The following is an 11,063-nucleotide window of genomic DNA, read 5'->3' on the forward strand; positions in this document are numbered from 1 at the left end:
AAGGATAGTGAGATTTCAATTCACACACTTGGGACCTGTCATCAGGAGGGACCAGTTCCTGGAAGAAGACATTATGCTTAGCAAATGATGAGCAGAACACGAGGAAGACCGTGAACAAGATGAATTGCCACTGTGGCTGCGATAATGGGCAGAAACCTAACCACAATCACAGGGATTGTGATTGGACCATTGTTCCATTGCTATGCACTGTCCTCACGCTGTGTCAAGATGAACTAAAGACCTAAAAGTAAAACTTAATATTATGGAGATTTTTCAACAGCTATTTCAACAGCACTTAATAACAACAAAAAAGATAATTTCACTCTTGATATTCTCTAACCAATGTCTACAATTCCCTTAGGTCTGTAAGTGCCTCTTTCTCTTCCTTGCTGTAACCATCTCCTCCGCTCCATTCTGAACTCTGGAGGTCAATGGTACCCATTGATTGGCCCTGACACATTCCATATCAATATTTTCCTGGCTGCAGATATGAGGGCACCAGAGAACAGAGTATTGTGACAAAATGATCCATTAACCAGCTGTGTCCCAATTATTCCTGAATCCAGATGGAGCCAAAATCAGTTAGGCCATGTGATGCTTGGAAAGGAGTCCAGACCACCTGGAGTTATGACAACTTGGTTGAAAGGGAACAAGAGAGATCACACTCACACCACCCCCAAACCATGGTTACTGGTGCTAGGCCAGAAAGAAGTTTGGCTGAATTGATAAAAGGATACCGTCCCTCCAGGGACTCATTGCCCTGACGAAGCTTTCGGTGAAGATGGCTGTTATTGTCAGAGTAATCTGTGTGGAGAACTAAGCCAGAGTGGAATCGATTTTCAGAACCTGGCTGACTGTCGATAGAGTCTGGTGAAATGAAGGATATAAATCATTGACCTTTTGAAGATTTGTTATAACTATAATGATTATTTTCCGCCTGTACCAAACCCAATGTATGTCGTTGTGTTGGGCCCGCTATAGAAACGTTTAAAAACTGCTCTGGGAACCACCTCTGACCTCTTTTGACTTGAAAAGGTGGGAAGAAAAATTGTCATTAGCATCAGCTGCCTACGTGCTATGACGCAGGGACCAGACATGCCTCTACCTTCCCACCTTCTTTACTAATTTTGTAAGCAACTGCCCCCTCTTACAGTACTCTTTATTTCTCAGCAAGGATCAGTAACTAATTTCAAAGGCCCCATAGGACTCACAGACAAAACTTACCATTAGGGCAGTTATTAAGGAAATTAACAGTTTACCATTCAGGTGAGAAATGGTCAATTGTTCAGTCAGGATAGCCTCTTCTCTATGCTGTCCACAGATGAGCACTTCTGGTTCTCAGTCTCTTGACTTGGCCTCTGCCCTGCTCGGTTAGTTTTACAAAGCTGTTTTAGGGTAGCCAATAAATGCCCACAGGGCACGCCACTCCGCCAGAAGCCTCAGACTAAAGGTACTTAGTTCTTGCTCTGGGAGTCAGCAGATCTAACTCTCCCAAGGCAGTGGCTGGAAGCACCCCACTCAACAAGTGACCTTCCCATCCACAGACAATCAGTTTTAATTGCTCCACGAACTAGAGAGTCCATCCCTCAGTCTCATAGTCTGGCTTTTGGTTGTGCTGCTGCTTCTCTGGGCTCACAGCTGACTCCTGAATAAGGAGAATCGGTGTATAGGTATCTTAGGGTACAAAGGATGCACTCTGTTCTTGTCTCTTCTCTCTTCTTGGTGACGAGACTCCCTCCTGCTCCTGGAATTGCTTATTTTATATCCAGCTGGACGGCAAAATTAACAAAGTCCCACATTAGCGTTTCAAGCTTTTACCATCACAACGAACCCTGTCAATAATCAATTATGACTGAAACCAAACCCATCGGATAACAATCATTTGATGGAAATTACGAACATCATTGCTAAGTGATTCACTGCACTGCACTGCACAATATTCCAAAGGGCTTGCCCTCCTGCTCACCTGCAGCTAGGTGGTCACCTGTAGCTCTGTCAGGTAGTATCGCACCAGGAGCAAAGGTGGTCTGAAGCTCCTTCCAGCACAGACTGTACGAATGGCCTTCAGCAAGTCACTGGACAACCCGGATCATGAATTTCCTCTTCAGGAAAAGGAATACCAACAATAGTATTTCTAGTTCATAATTCATAAGCTAAGAAAAAGTGCGTAGAAACCTTGGATGCAAAATATCCAAAATAACTCCAATCCAACTTGTTAAACCAAACTGCCAACAGAGGGATGTTTCTGGGCTTGTTGTTGCTTTTAATCGAGTGACTGAATCGTGCCATCCCAAACCTAGGTACTTTCCACATTTTTGTCGTCCTTGTTCATGTTGGGTCCATCCTCATACTAAGTTGCTCTGTGGTCACAGGGGGCTGCTTAATTCCTTATAGCCTCTCACATGGAAGAAAAGTTGAACTTTACCCAAGCTCTTAGTTAAAGAACCCCTTTGTTTACCACGTATTTTTATGTACTGGAAAGTTGCAGGGCTTACTGAGAGTAGAATTAACTGAACAGCAACTCTTTTCAAATTTTTTTTCATTGAATTTCACCTTTTAAAATTTTACTGCAAGAAAAATAATCATTTATTCTGTTTGGGCCATTTTAGTTTCCCCTTTCTGATCTCTCCTTCCTCTTCTTTGGTCTCTCAGGATCCATAAAAGAGGTAAAACTTTCTAAGCTAACCAATCCTAACTCAACTTCAGTACTTGATTTATCAGACCCCTGGATTTCTCTAAAGAGTTTGCAGTCCTGGTTTCTCCTCCCACTGCAGAGACGGCTAACCCCCACTGCAGGGCTCTGATGGTATCTCCTTCCAAAATCAAATTGAGGCAGATGATGTTAATAAATAGCATTAAAAGGTGTTGGACAGAATAATGTAAAAATTTAAATAATTATTTCTTAAACCTGTAAGTACATTTAATTACATAGTAATACCAATTTTTAACTTTTACTTTTTGAAGCATTTGCCGAAGGTTTTATTTACAGTATTACAAAGAACCCTTATATCGAATCCATCTTAAATTGTGGGATAGAGCCCCACAGTCAAACAGGTCCTTAGGAGCGACATGTGGAATTATGGAAGATGATAAACAGCGGGACAGAGGGGGTCTCATATCCAATGTCGGAAGCAGAGAGAGCTAGTTTATTCAACAATGCCGCGTTTATATAGTTGTGAGGCCTGCAAGCCTCCATCAGTCACATACACAACAGAATGGGCAAAGGGTGAAGCTTGGACATCCTGAGCTCTTTAGGGGCCCACTTCATGCTAAGTATCAGATGAGTAAAAGACAAAAGGAGTGGTTGGCTCCTTGAGTGACAGAGACAAAGGATTCCGACTGCTCTTCCAGATAGGCATCCTTTAGCAGCATAGAAAGGAGCCAGGAGCCTGTGAGAGAGCTTTTTTCGCATTTCGATGGAGGGTAGTTGTGGAAAAATCTCTCTCTCTCTGGAGAGTGTGTCTTTTCAGCTTTATTTATTATCTCCTGACTGTGGAGGGCTTCTTTCTATAGGACCTACACAGACACTGGTCTTCCAAGCCCTGTGGTCACAAGTGTGGAAATTAGGCTGCATACACTGTCATCCATGTTCTCAGTCCCCCACAACCCCTCCTTTTGTTTTGTGCTTTAAATTCAATGGCTACTTGGGATACATCAAAGCCTTCTGTAAAAGCAGCAGGTAACGGCAAAGACAAAATCAATGACAAGGACACAGCCAAACCAGAACCCATGCTACATGTAAGACCTGTACACAAGGCGGGGGGTCAAGTCCCACTAGCCCATCCACCAGTTGTTTCATCATGCCAGTACTAGGGGATGATTTTAACCCATCCCTAAGTGGACTGAAAATCTTCTTTTTAGCTGTTTGCTATCTAATGAGATGTTTCCTGAAAACCCCTGCAGATGGTTTCTAGCTAAGAACCAAGCTGATAAGATTTCACTCATGACAAAATAACAATCTATAAATTATCAAGGGCTCATGGGGGAGGGGGGAGTGGGGAGAGAGGGGCAAAAAAAAGAGGACCTGGTGCAAAGGGCTTAAATGGAGAGCAAATGCTTTGAAAAATGATTAGGGCAAAGAATGTACGGATGTGCTTTATACAATTGATGTATGTATATGTATGGATTGTGATAAGAGTGGTATGAGCCCCTGATAAAATGTAAAAAAAAAAAAGATTTCACTATATGGATAAGAGGTTACACTAATACCTGTAATGTTCCTATCACATTCCTGCAGCACTTGATGCTCTAGGTCCATATAATGATCTCCAAGCCATTGGACAGACTGTTGTCACTCAGCCACTTCCCTTCTAATCTGTCATCTGTCTTTGCATAAGTGGCCCAGAGCTGAAGGGAGTCCACTTACCAATCCTGCACAAAATGTTCAGTATTTGTTTTGTTTTTTGTCAAGCACATTTGTACATTTATTGCCCTCATCATTCTCAAAACCCTTGCTTTCTACTTGAGCCTTTGATATCAGCTCCTCATATTTTCCCCTCCCATGCCATTCCCCCTTCCTTCATGAACCTTTGACAATTTATAAATTATTATTATTTTATCATGTCTTACACTGTCTGACGTCTCCCTTCACCCACTTTTCTATTGTCCGTCCCCCAGGGAGGGGGTTATATATAGATTCTTGTAATCAGTTTCCCCTTTCTCCCCCACCATCCCTCCACCCTCCATCGCCACTCTCCCCCTGGTCCAGAAGGGGTCATCCGTCCTGGATTCCCTGTGTTTCCAGTTCCTATGTGTACCAGTGTACATCCTCTGGTCTAGCCAGATTTGCAAGGTAGAATTAGGATCACGATAGTGGGGGAGAAAGCATTAAAGAACTAGAGGAAAGTTGCATGTTTCATCAGTTGCTACACTGCACCCTGACTTGCTCGTCACCTCCCCATGAGCCTTCTGTAAGGGGATGTCCAGTTTCCTACAGATGGATTTTGGGTCTCCACTCTGCACTCCCCCTCATTCACAATGATATGATTTTTTGTTCTTTGATGCCTGATACCTGATCCTATTGACACCTTGTGATCACACAGGTTGGTGTGCTTCTTCCATGTGGGCTTTGTTGCTTCTGAGCTACATGACCGCTTGTTTACCTTCAAGCCAAAATGTTGTTTTGACCGACTCATGGCGTGGCCCTGTAGTGACAGAAGCAGTGGTAGAAAAGGTTAAAAGTCCCAGAAAGGTAGCAATTTCCAGCAACTAGAGGAGAGAGCTTTCTGGGCTGTCTTCCCATCGCCCATGCTAGGCCATCAATTTCTCCCTGTCTTGGATTGCACTCGTTGAAGAGAAATCCATTTTTGATCTCCTTCACTTGTGAAAACACAAAGCATAGCCCTGTCTTTTGGGATGTTAGTAAGCTGGGAACAGAATCAGTGTTAAGAGGACTGGGTGGTTTCTTCTACTTCTCTTCCATCACTCTCCACACAAGGTCACACTCTCCTAAGGGGAGTCCACCTGTATTCTCCGCCACCATCTGTGAAAATGTAAACATATTCCTGGCCCTTAGTGGTTAGCAAACCCCATTCCCAAATGCCATATCATTCTTCCACCAGATCTTCTCAGAATCAGCTTTCTCTGTGGAGAAAGTGCTTTTGCACCCTAGTTATGTTAGAAGCTTTTAGTAGACAAAAAACTTAAGAGTTAATCAGGCTAAATGAAGTTTGTCGTGTATAGAATTTCTTTTCATCTCCCCCTTCTGTTTTCAAAGTTGAGATCTTATAATATTGTGAGCAAACACAGATAATTTGTTTGGCTCCAACCCTGTCAAATTGGTTGCATTGTTATGCAAATTTAGGTGCTCAGCTCTCAGAAAAGAGAAAGCAATACCAGCTGAGTTAGCCTACAAAAAGTGACACAAGGTGGCGCTATCGAACTTCTTGACACGCAGGAGAATTCCAAGGGCTGAAAATGTAGTGCCTGAAGTTTTCCGTTATTAAGGGACTACTGTTCTATCCATAGTGGGTCATTGGATTTCCAAGAGTTTAATGGGTGCAGGCTTTAAAATAGCAGCCAGGGTAAAAATGTGAACACCCTAAACCATGAGGGTTATATGTAGGAGTGGTCTGAGTTAGAGAGGGAGCTCCTCATTCGTTTTTGCCAAGCCACCCGCCCCCACTCACACTTTCTATCCCATTTTCTTCACCATGACTTGTGCTGTAGAATTTTGAGGAGTTATGTACAGCCTAGCCCCTAATTATTTTAACAAATCCTATCCCCATAAATGTATAGAGGGAGGTGTGACAATGGGCTCACATTAAGCTGGACTGCCCTTCAGGCCCTGTACTTTGTGGGGTTTTCCACTCTGCTATACTTTCTCCTGACTAACCTCTCTTACTCCTCCCAGGTTAAATTCAAGGGCAGTTAGTGGTCATTTCTTGGGCCCTTGTTGATGACTCAGGACAGTGGTGTCAGTTCCTAAATCTAAAAGCCCTGCCAACTTTTTGCCCTCAATTATTAATTCCATATAGGGGCATTCCTTTCTATCCATAACAGTGTTCCAAACTATGCCATGAACTATGGGCAAGTCCAATTCTTCAAGCACCCTTTCCTGAGTGGTGTTCATTTCTCCCATAGGAATGTAAGAAAGTGATACTAATTGGCCTATGTGATCTCCCTTTTTGATAGCCCAGGGAATTTCAGATTAAATTACAGCTTTAAGCACCCCTCCATAATCTTGAGCAATAACTCTAGTAACAATTTGAATATCTTGAGTATTTAGGCTAGAATCCCCTACTAAACGTCCTGTTCCATCTGGTAGAGGCCCCCACACTCCGGTTTTAACAAACTGCTATGGGCTCTCAGGAACCTTTTCTTGGCTGGTTCAGTTCACAGCAAAGAGGACACAGACCAGGCTCTTTCAAGTCAACTGCGGAGCTGACTCTGGCTGCAAGACTGGGGGATGGCCACTCTGGCTGCACTCCTTTTGAAAATGTCTGATTTTTCCACAACAAAACATGTTCCCTTCAGTCTATTTTGTAAATCTCCTTCTTCTTATTCTTGAAAGCATACAGCTATGCTTAACAGCCCTAATCTCATCTTCCTCTCATGCTTTATTGCCCTTGAGCCGGGGAGGGGGATGGGGCAGAGGTGGTGGCACTTCTCCTCCGGGGGTGCAGAGGAACCAGGAACCCTAAGAGATGGCTGTATAGTAACCTTTTAATGGAGAGCAGTTGTGGAGAAATCTTTGTATCTGGAGAGGGTGCACTGTTATCTCCTGTGCACCAGGAGGGCTTTTTACCCTCCGCTGCTGATCTCCAAACCCTGTGGTCACAAGTGTAGAGATGAGGCTGCACACACTTTCATCCGGGTTCTCCATCTCCCACATTAAATCTTCCTAGCAGTGTTTCATTTGGCTCATCCCTGCTGCCATGCCTTCTCTCCTAACTCAACCAGATTTCCATCGAATTCCTTTGGGGAATTTTCATGTACCCTAGCTAAAAAGTCAACCTTGCCAGTTCTTCTGCTTTGGGTTGTCTTCTCTAAGCCCCTTTCTGTTACCCTTCTCAAACCTTTAGAAATGTGATATAGATATATAATTTTAAAATAAACATTCCAGTGTATCATTTCCTACAATCCCATAAACTTCCCTGATAAGTCATGGTGGGTATCCTCCTGCTTTCTTTGATATTTTTCTTTCAGATACATTGGAAGAATGAAGAAGCTCACAGCAATTCATCCTTCTGCAGCCATGGGTCCTTGTTGCTTGGAAATGGCAGGATTTTGTGCAATGAAGAAAAATTTGAGTGAATCTAAGAGTGTGGTAGAGAAGAAATTGGCAGAGTACAAATGTACAGAGTACCAATACAGCAACTGAACTAAAATTAGTGAAACTGCTTTTGGTCACATAGACCTGAAGATCCTTTTATATGATATGCTGGTAGACTGTCAATAATGTTCTGTGTTGAATATATATATATATCTTAAATTGATGAGACTGTTGATTGTGTTGAAGGCAAAATTAGACAGATCATTCCACCTGGATTTTGCACAAACACAAATGATTTTCTTTGTTTGCTAAAAAAAGGAAGTTGATTTCAAACCATTTGGAAGCTTAAACTTTATTTTTCGGATTTATAAGGCTGACATGACATGTGGAGGCTTTCAAGAATATCATGAAAGATTTCAGACCATTTAGATGTGGCTTTTAAAAGCTGTTTTTATTTGAGAAGTTTAGTAAGGCGGGAGCTATGTTCTTTGTGACCGTAGGTTACATGAGAGTCTATAATTACTCTGTGTGCCCAGACAAAACCTGGCCACGGGAAAGTCAGATGCTGCTATTGATTCCATTTCAAAGTCAAGGCCATGGTGTTCAACTTCTTGAAACAGTGTGTAGATGCTACATTGGCTCCTTTAGTTCTGGATATTACAGTGGAAAGAAGATCCAACTAAAAGCTGTGTGAAATTAAGAGACGTTGTGCTTGTGAAGCTTTGTCAACATTTGTCTTATTTATCTCAAGGAAAGCTAATGCAAGGAATCAATGAAGATGGAGCAATAGAGTCACAAAAGGAGTTCAAGATCAATAAGCAACACACTAGATGGGTACATGAAATCTTTGACTGTTGGTAACTGACATAAGTGATGCTGACCAATACAAGGACTATAGACTGGATAAAAAAGCAGACTGATTAGTCCATATAAGAAAAAGCAGAGAGATCTTGCGACAATAATAACATGTCTTAGACCAGAACAACCGACAAACCAGATGAACCAAGTAGAAAGAAGCATGCAACATAAACAACCGGAAGAGAGCTTTCAGGAACTCGTGGAAAAGTATCAACATGTCAATGAACAGCTTGCTCAAGCATGGATGTGCAAATCTCTGTATGGTGTGCTGTGAGAAAGCCCATGATTACTTTAATGTTAATATCTTGTAACATTTTACTTACATTGAAAGTTATCTTTAGTTGAATAATTTCATTTGAAGTGATAGTACATTTTAAAATACTATGTAGAATCTATGAGCATGTATTGCATTGAAAAAGTTATAGCATCTAAAATACCACTGTAATTGCTTCTTAAACAGTATAAGCTTATATAATAAAATTTTGATTGTGATATGTTAAAAAGAAGAAGCTCACAGCCAGTAATTGTTGTGGGTGCCAACCTAATGTCGCTGTGGCCATGCTCTCTAGCTCTGAGCCCCAGGTCATCTGTACCAGGTCATCAGAACAGGACGGAAACAGAAGTCAAGGTTAGGCTATAAACAGTGCAGCTGGCCCTGCTGTGAGTGTAGTCCAGTGCCTCCCTACCCCGTGCCCCGAAGAGGTATGTGCACGGTGTGTCTGTAACGGCCTGACAGGGTGCACAGGGGGCCCCTCCATGAGCACAATGCCACCCCTCACATTTGCTCCATGCGGACACAGGAATATTGAGTTAGGTAGCCACAGAGGCAATCTGAAGGGAAATGGCAGCCAGTCAGTAAGACTCCTTCTCCCCAAAGAAGGACATCTGTCAATTCGACACCTGTTCTTCATTATCCACGAGCTTGCATCCGAGGGGCCATTTTAAAGCTTTTCATTTAAAGCATTTGAAGCTTGTTAAAGCAGAAGGTGAGATTTTATGAATCAGCTCAATTTAGTTTATAATTGTATTCAGGCTTAAATTATATTAATTGGTTTTCATAATGGACATTTCCATTCTCTTTCAGAGAGGAGAAAATAGCCTTCGATCCAAGGGCAACGTGAAGTGAGAGACACCATGTACTCAGGCAGTTTGAAAGCCTTATAATATCAGAATTTAGGGGTCATTTAGTCCAGACTTCGGCCAGAAAAATCCCTTTTTTTTCCTCTTGCATTTCAGGAGGAGGGAATTGGCCCCAACTGTTATTTGAGATTGCAGATAAGAAAGTGTGGGTTGAACTTATATGTAAAAGCCCCAGCAATAAAGGACAAAAGGAAGCCATTTCAATTGCCCTTGTTAGAAGCCTTTGTCTTATGTAAAGAATATCTTTCTAAAAACTCTGTCTCTCACCCCACTGCCTCCCTCAACCTCTAGGTGGGAGGGGAATAAGGAGTTCATTGTGAAAAAGGGAAACTCAAGCACCGAAATAGCCTAAGGTATTTTGCTGGTGGAAATATTACAAGATTTCATTCTAGCATAAAGCCCTCCCCTTACACTAGCCTACGGGTGCAGTATGGTAGTTTTGAATGTATAGATTCATGTCCATTTAACCAGTACCAGTTGCCTGTTGAGTAGCACATGGAGACCCCATGTGTGTCAGAGTACATTTGTGCTCCATCAGATGTTGTGGAGGCCTTTGTGGAACGTCAGAGTGGGCTTGAATCTCTAAGTTTTTGGTAGCAGACAAGTGTGTTAACGTTGCAGGAACTCAATGCACATTCAAAGGAGTTAAAGTAGAAAACAAGCCAGTTATAAACAAGAGTGAAAAAAATGAACAGCTAAGTTTGAATAAAAATGCTGCAGCTGTAGAGGTTAGACAGTGAAGACTTCTTGGAGCAAGAGAGCATCAAGGAGCGTCCTCAGGGGAAAGGGTAGGTTTACAGGTCTGGCACAAGCCCAGGAAACTGGCCCCATCTCCCGGGACTATGGAGTGGGTATACAGTCATACAAGGGCTCTGACAAGCCATGAATGGTAGATGTCCCCATGGAGGTAACTGGCCCCCTTCTTGTCTAGCCTTCAATCTTCTATCACGTAGGCTCACTTTTAATAAGCCATCCAATAATGGGGGAGGCTGGCCCCCAGGGAGAAAGAGCAGACCCAGTGCACCTTGGCTACCCATCTTGATTCACCCTCCAATCCCCAGCATGGAACCCTCAAAGAACTGTGACCACACAGCAGCACCTCCTGAGAAAGTGGACAAAGGCAAAGGTTCTGGGAGCGTTTGCCTAATTAGGGAGGGGCTTTCCTCCTTCTCATTGTGGCATGCCTTCCTTTCTTCTCCCTCTTCCTCTCTCTCTCCAGCTACACTCAGCTCTTTCTTCCCAGAAGAAATTCCAAGCCCACACTTGCTAGGGTGCCAAGAAGCACGTGGGCCTTTGCACTGATTTGTTTGCAGTCTCTTTTCATATGTGTTTCTTCTCCCCACTTCCTCTC

General features: G+C 42.8%; 1 pseudogene; it reads left to right on the forward strand.

Moving 5' to 3' along the window:
- The first annotated feature begins 7,717 nt into the window (after positions 1–7,717).
- Positions 7,718–8,846, forward strand: LOC142422683 (histone acetyltransferase type B catalytic subunit pseudogene; annotated as a pseudogene).
- The last annotated feature ends 2,217 nt before the right edge of the window (positions 8,847–11,063 follow it).

Source organism: Tenrec ecaudatus, chromosome 12 (assembly GCF_050624435.1).
Source record: "Tenrec ecaudatus isolate mTenEca1 chromosome 12, mTenEca1.hap1, whole genome shotgun sequence".
NCBI classification, from domain to species: domain Eukaryota; kingdom Metazoa; phylum Chordata; class Mammalia; order Afrosoricida; family Tenrecidae; genus Tenrec; species Tenrec ecaudatus.